This window comes from Furipterus horrens, unplaced genomic scaffold (assembly GCF_987537825.1).
Source record: "Furipterus horrens unplaced genomic scaffold, mFurHor1.1.pri manual_scaffold_1, whole genome shotgun sequence".
Taxonomy (NCBI): domain Eukaryota; kingdom Metazoa; phylum Chordata; class Mammalia; order Chiroptera; family Furipteridae; genus Furipterus; species Furipterus horrens.
The window spans coordinates 35,165,856-35,173,170 of NW_028327171.1; positions in this window are offsets into that span (position 1 = coordinate 35,165,856).

Sequence of the window (7,315 nt, forward strand, 5' to 3'; positions counted from 1 at the left end):
TTCATTTCTTGATTTTTTTTTCCCCTTAAAAATTAAGTAATCAATACATTTTTAGAATACAAGTAACAATGAAAATCATCAATTTGACTCTTACTGTATAACTGGATTGTTATGCAGGAATTCTTGTGAAATTTTTTGCAAATACAGGAGCAAACAGGATTTATTTATTGATTTACTTGGAAGAGAAAGTGGGAGGAAGAAAGGAACACTTGTTTATTTTTTGACAGTGGCTTTCCCGATAGAACACAAGGTCAAAAGCCTCTATTATTCTCCGAATGACAGCTCACAGTGACATTCTCTGCCAGAGCAGGAGCCCCTTTCTTCTGAAAGAGCCCCCTGAGTAAGGCGCTGTGCTTACCTCTGCTCCGGACTGTCTCCTAGAGGTGGATGCCAGTGGTAGGCTGCGTGGGAGGTGTTTTACCTCTCGTGATTGGAGGGAACGGAGCCAAGGGATGAAGATGGGGACTCTCTCAATGGATGCTGCTGTCATGGCCCTTGGCGTCTTCCAGGAAGAGTTAGACAACACAGGAGACCAAGACTTCCTTACCATTAGCACACATGAAAAGTTCGTCAGGAAGAAAAGAGTGGCTTTGCTGACCTCTGTAGGGCACTCAGTTCCTCTCATAACACAACAGCGGCCTCAGAGGGCAAATCGTTCTGTGAGCACTAGCTCTGGGTTTTCACAGACCTGTATACTCACAAGCTCTGTTACTTACCGGTTGTTTGATTTCAGGCACAGCTTCCTCCTTGGTGCCTCTCTTGGTCTCACACTCCCGTCCTCCAACTGATGAAGACAAGTTAAGCAAGGACTCTCGTACGTTGCTGGTGGGAATATAAAATATTGCAACTATTTTAGAAAATAGCTTGGCAATTGCTTTAAAAGATAAGCGTACACCTACCGTACAACCCAGACGTACACCTACCGTACACTCCCGGATGTTTACTCGTGAGAAATGAATGTGTATGTCCATGCAAGGACTTGTACATGAATTCTCAGGGCAGCTTTATTTGAAATAACCCCAAACTGCAAATAACACAGACGCCCATAAGCAGATGAATGGTAAGTAAATGGAATGATATACATCCAATGAAACACCACACAGCAAGAAAAAGAAATGAACTATAGATACGCACAACAAAACCCATGAGGCTCAAAATAATTCAGCTGACTGAATGGAGGCAGAACAAAAAAGAAGCTACTGTGTGATTCCATCTCTAGGAATTTTAAATTTCTATGAATTCTATTTATAGACCTGGCTGGTATGACATAGTGGATTGAGCCTCGGCCTACAAACTGAAAGGTCACTAGTTTGATTCCCAGTCAGGGCATATGCCTGGGTTGTCAGCCAGCTTCCTGGTTGGGGGTGTGCAGAGGACAACCAGTCAATGTTTCTCTCGCACACTGATGTTTCTCTCCCTCTCTTTCCCCCTCCCTTCCCTTTCTCTAAAAACAAATAAAATCTTCCAAAAAAAATTAAATTCTGTTTATAGAATATGCTGGGAAATTCAAATAATTCAATAGAGACAAAAAGTACATCAATGGTTACCTAGACCAGGCATGGGCGAAAAGGAGGGAGGAGATAACAGAGGGCCATGTTGAAATTTTGGGGAATAATACTTATGCTCATTGTCTTTGTGCTAAAGCTTTCATGGACATATACATATGTCAATACTTATCAGACTTGAAATGTGTGCAGTTTATTGTGTATTTATTGTTCCTCAGTAATGCTATTTTAAACAAAGTTTATGTAGGAAGCTCAAGTGAGAGCCCTCAGTGACTGGTGATGTTTGCAGTCTTTCTACAACTTAGTGGTTCTCAATCTTGGCTGCATATTGGACTTGCTGGGGAATGTTGGAAGTATTTCATAGTGGTGGCTTTTCAAATGGTACAATTTACAGTGAATTTTACATTTTTATATATATACAAAACTAAAAGATGGTCAAATGATAGTTATTATCAGTCTCACCAAAATGTAAACTCTATGAAGGCTGGAACTTTGCTTTGTCCATTACTTTATCTCTATTATCTGGGTATGTAGTAGGTGCTCAGTAAATATCTGTTGAATGAAAAAATGGACAAAAATAAAGGAGAACATGCAGAGCCTGAACAGGACCAAATAATAGTTCACAGGCATGCAGGGGGAGCAATGAAGATACGGTAGACATCTGAGCAGATCTGGCTGGGCAGATTCTTGAAACACAGAATAACACTTTGGACTTCATTCTTCAGGAAGTGGGTAGCCCTTGCTCACTGAGATGAAGGGGTAGTGGATGGATATTGTGTGATTTTGTATCAGCTCATAACCTGAAGAATGCCATTCTCTATTTCTCACTACAAGGAAGGAAAGAAGGAAGGGCGTGACGGAAAGGAAAAGAAAGAGAAAGAAAAAGAAAGAAAGGAAGGAAGAAAGGAAGAAAGGAAGAGGAAAGAAAGTAGTAAAAGAAATAGGCCCCATGAATAAACAATATATCCAGATGTCTCCTTCAGGGCTGCTAATTGACGGAGAATTTGGAGCCAGCTAAGACTCCAGGGCTTGCCATTCACTTGCTGGTTGATGGAGGCTCTGAAAACAAAGTGAAAATGCTTCCACTTCCCTGATACAATCTGCAAGACACCATCTGCTGCGCTGATTCCCAGGGTGGCTGCCGTGGTGGGGATGGAATATAAATGGCCCAGGAAGCCAGAAACTCGTTGATGCCAACACAAGATAGAGTCGCAGCCCTGAGGCCAAAAGGCATCTTCCTTCTCCCAGTTTGTCTTCAACAGTGCTAGGACTTTGCAGTTTTTATACTGAGGCCTTGTCTGGGCAAGCACAGGCCGCTGAACTGGTTCCGTGGACCAACACTTCGATCTCAACATGTGTGGAAAAAACACTGTACCTTGTCTCAAAGACATTTCTCCCTTTGAGAAGTGCTTAATTATTATTGGAGATAAGCTTCCTGATATTCACCCCATCTCCTTAAACCCAGCTCCACCTGCAGGCAGAAGAATGGCCTTCTTTAAATGCAAGTGCTACCCCATTGCTCTCCCATACCAACCCTTCACTGGGTCTCCATTGGTCTCAGGTAATATTCCAAGTCCCTGGCATGGCTTTTGAGGCCCAGCCTATCTCTCAGGCAGTGTCCACCTTGGGCCACTTTTTCCCTTGCCCACCATGCTCCAGCCTGTGACCTTCTTTCACCTCAGAGATGTCATACTCCTTCCTAACTCAGACCTTTTCTACACTATTTCTTAGGCTTGGAACTGTGCTCCCCTCTTTAGCAGTCTGGTCAGCTCCCACACATCCTTCACGTGACGGTATAAGTGTCATTACCCAGGGATGTCATCAGTGCCGTGCTCCGGGGGTTCTCACAGCACCCACCTGGCACTGCTCTTTCATATCACATGATTCAATTAGGGTTACAATTATTGGGTAGTTATTTCTTGAAAACACTTCCGTATGTGACCTTACTTAAACTTTCTTTTTCAGCACTATTATCATCCTATGACGTCCGTGGATTATAAGTGAGTTGAATGAGGGAAAGTTGAGACTGTGTAGTTCAACAGGTTTGGCTATAAGTGGAAGGCGAAAGCTGGAAGGCACTGTGGGGTTGTCTTAGTTCATGCTGCCATACAAAACACATTAGACTGGGTGACCTAAACCACAGAAAGTGAGTTCTCATTGCTCTGGAAGCTGGAAGTTCAAGGTCAAGGTGCCAAGATGGTTGATTTCTGGTGAGAGCTCTCTTCCTGCCTTGTAGATGGTTGCCTTCTCTCTGTGTCCTCTCATGGGATGGGGGAAGAGAGAGGGAGACAGAGAGGGAGAGAGCACTCTGATGCCTCCCTTATAAGGGCACTAATATCATCACATTGGGGGTTAAAAATTCAATGTAGAAATTGAGGGAGAGCACAAATCAGTCCATAGCAGGAGTTAAGCAAAGTCCTGAGCAGGCTCAACTGCTGATGGTAGAAGCCAACAGTGAAGGAAAGGATGAAGCTTCAGGAGAGAGGGTTTGGGAGGTGGAGGAGAGAAGCAGAGTGCTGATGGAGGGACTGGCTTTGTGTAAGCGGGTAGACACAGCTCCCGGTCTGACACGGGACGAGGAGCAAGGGGCGTGTGCTGCAAGGAGCTAAGACAGTTCTCAACTAATGGCTTTTTGAATGCTTTTTGAAGCGATATGCAAGAGTGTTTGCTGAGGGGCTCGCACGGTCTGAGGACAATGGACAAGATTACAGTATTCCCTCACTTATTGCGGGTATTATGTTCTAGACCCCGACCTCCCATGATAGGTGAAAATCCACGAAGTAGGAACCTTACATTTATTTTAGTATTTACATATATTTTAAGGCTTTATAAACCCCTCCCACACACTTATAAACCATTCACAGTCCCTTATTAACCTTTCCCATTCACTTATTAACCTTTTCCACACTTTTATAAACACTACTTATGTTCTTAAACATAGTCTACACTCTTAAACCTATGTAACTTTAAAAACATACGTATACAGTACTGCAAAATCCTGCGATATAGACTTCCGGCTAAGATGGAGGCCTAGACCAACACGCTCTGTCTCCCTCCACAATTAAGAAGGACTATAACAACCGCAAAACCAAAAATAACTAGAAGTTCCAGAAAATAAAGCTACATTGAAGTCCAACATATGAATCATAAACAAGTGGTGCTCATACGGACAGGTAGGAAGGGCAAAGCTGCAGCTGAAAGATTGAGCTGTGCTAGAGGCGGCAGCTGCAGCAGCAAAGAGCAGGACCCAGTAAGCAGACACCCATATTTGGGGGAGGAGAGAAGCGCCTAGGAACCTGCCCTGGCAGCAGACCAGACCCATCGGCTTGGGATTCCAACACCGGAGAAGGCAGACCCCCATTGTCTCTGACTGTGAGGCCCGGAGGGTGTGGGGACAGAGGAGGAGGCTTCCGATCTCTCAGAGGAGAGTAACGGCAGGAATCCATCTTGGACCCCCGCCCCCACGCAAAGTGCCACAGGGCGGTGAGAAAGGTCGCCAGGTTGTGATGAGCACATGGGGCTCCGCCCAATACAGCACAGGAGGTGTGACAGCGCCCCGCCCAAGAAGGAAAGATAAAGAAAACAGTTGGAATGGCAGAATTAATGATTGAAATACAAATCATGCAGCTAACCAAAAAGCAAAAAAGGGACTTGACCGATGAACAAATAGAGAACCTTTCTGAGGCTCAGTTCAGAGCTATAGTCAGTCATAAGGCAGCTTACAGACCTAACAGCGGGGCTGAATCAAGACAGCGAGGGAATGAAGGCTAGTCCTGCTGAAATGAACAAAAACACATACAAATGAGTGGAGAGGAAGGGAAAGCCAGGGATCAAATCAACAAATCGGAACATAGGGAAGGAACAAACAGTCAACCTGCGCAGAAAGAGGAAACAAAAAGTGAGGAATATGAGGAGAGACTCAGAAACCTCTGGGACAGCTATAAGCGAACGAACATTCAAATGAATAGGATTGCCAGAGGGTGAAGAAGAAGAACTAGAAACTGAAAAATTATGTGAGAAAATAATGAAGCAGAACTTCCCTAACTTGGAGAAGGAAATAGACTTACAGGTCCAGGAAGCACAGAGAGTCCCAGATAGGCTGGACCCAGGGAGAACCACACCAAGACACATTATCATCAAAATGTCAATATTAAAGATAAAGAGAGAATCTTAAAAGCAGCAAGAGAGAAGAAAAGAATTATGTACAAAGGGGTCCCAATTAGACTATCAGTTGATTTCTCAAAGGAGACTTTACAGGCAAGAAGGGACTGGCAAGAAATATTTAAAGTAATGAAAATCAAAAACCTACAACCATGATTACTCTATCCAGCGAAGCTGTCATTCAGGATAAAAGGGCAGAGAAAGTGCTTCCAGGACAAAGTAAACTGAAGGAGTTTGTTAGATCCAAAGCACTGTTATATGAGATGTTAAAGGGTCTTGTTTAGAAGAAGGAGGATCAAAACTACAAACATTAAAATGAAAACTGTATCACAACAACCAATAGCAGAAGCTAGGAAATCGATACAAAGGCAAACTAAGTAGGCAATGAGAGTGGGAAAAGAAATATAGGTATGGGGAACATATTGGGGGGAGGTCAGCGGGGAGGGGAAAGGGCAAAAAAGGAGGGAGATGATGCAGGAATTAAGAAGCATAGTAGGAGGGAGTGAAGTAGACAGGAAGATGCTGAAAAGAACTATATGCACAACCAATGGGCTTGGACTAAGGGGTGGGGGGAACAACTGGGAGGAGGGGGGTGACAGGGTGGAGGGAAGCAGAGGGAAAAGAAATTGGGACAACTGTAACAGCATAATCAATTTTTTTTTTAAAAAAAGAAAAAATAATCCCGCGATATAGCAAAAAAATCCACAATAAATAATTAAATATAATATTTTTTAAAATCCCGCAATACAGTGAGGCTGCGATAAGTGAACCACGATAGAGAGGGACTACTGTACATTATTCTTTACTGGATAAGAGAGCTGAGTTAGAACACACTGCCAAGAGTGTGATGGATCAGGAGAGTGCACTCACCTTGGATGTTGGGAGTCACCGAGTGCCTGGCACTATGAGATGTTTCTCCATCATCGTTCAGCATCTGGAGTGGGAAGTAGAGAAAGAGGATAGCAGTCTTGATCCAGAGCTGGGGACATAGTGGAAATCAGGCACAAGAACTGAGAACATTCACTAGGAAGTGCTGCTGTGAGGGCCATGGATTAGATCAGGGTCTGGTGGTAGAGATGGGAGGAACCTGCTGAAGAACCTCTAAAGAAGGGAGAAATGGCTGAAAGACCTGAATGATGGTAGATGCTGTGGTCAGAGAATGGGATGTTTAAATGTAAGACTTCACAGGAGGAGCATTTCTCAGGCACACCACTGCCCAGCATGTAGTTTAGGAATGAGTAGCTGAAGTGATAAAATTCCTGGATATTCAGAAGACCAAGGTGAATTCATCAGAGTCAAGAGTCTAGTGCTTAGAGCAGGTCAAGTCTGGTAAACTGCCTCCCTTGCAAAATTTCACCTTCACGCGCATATTTCCTTCCTTGCAGCTGCCATAGCCCTGATTCCCTACATAGTTATCACAGCTGCCAACCTCTCCGTCTCTCTCTGTCCCCCTCCTTCTTTCTACCTATCAACATTTCACATCTTTGGGCCCGATACAGAGACAGAAAAGATACTGGAAGCAAAATACTGATAAAGAGGGGGTCGCACAGCCATTTCAGTTACAGAATTGGGGTGACATTGACATTTATCTGATATGCAGCTCTTGCTCTTGGCTTCCAAGACTGAATGAAAATATTTGCCTCCTAACA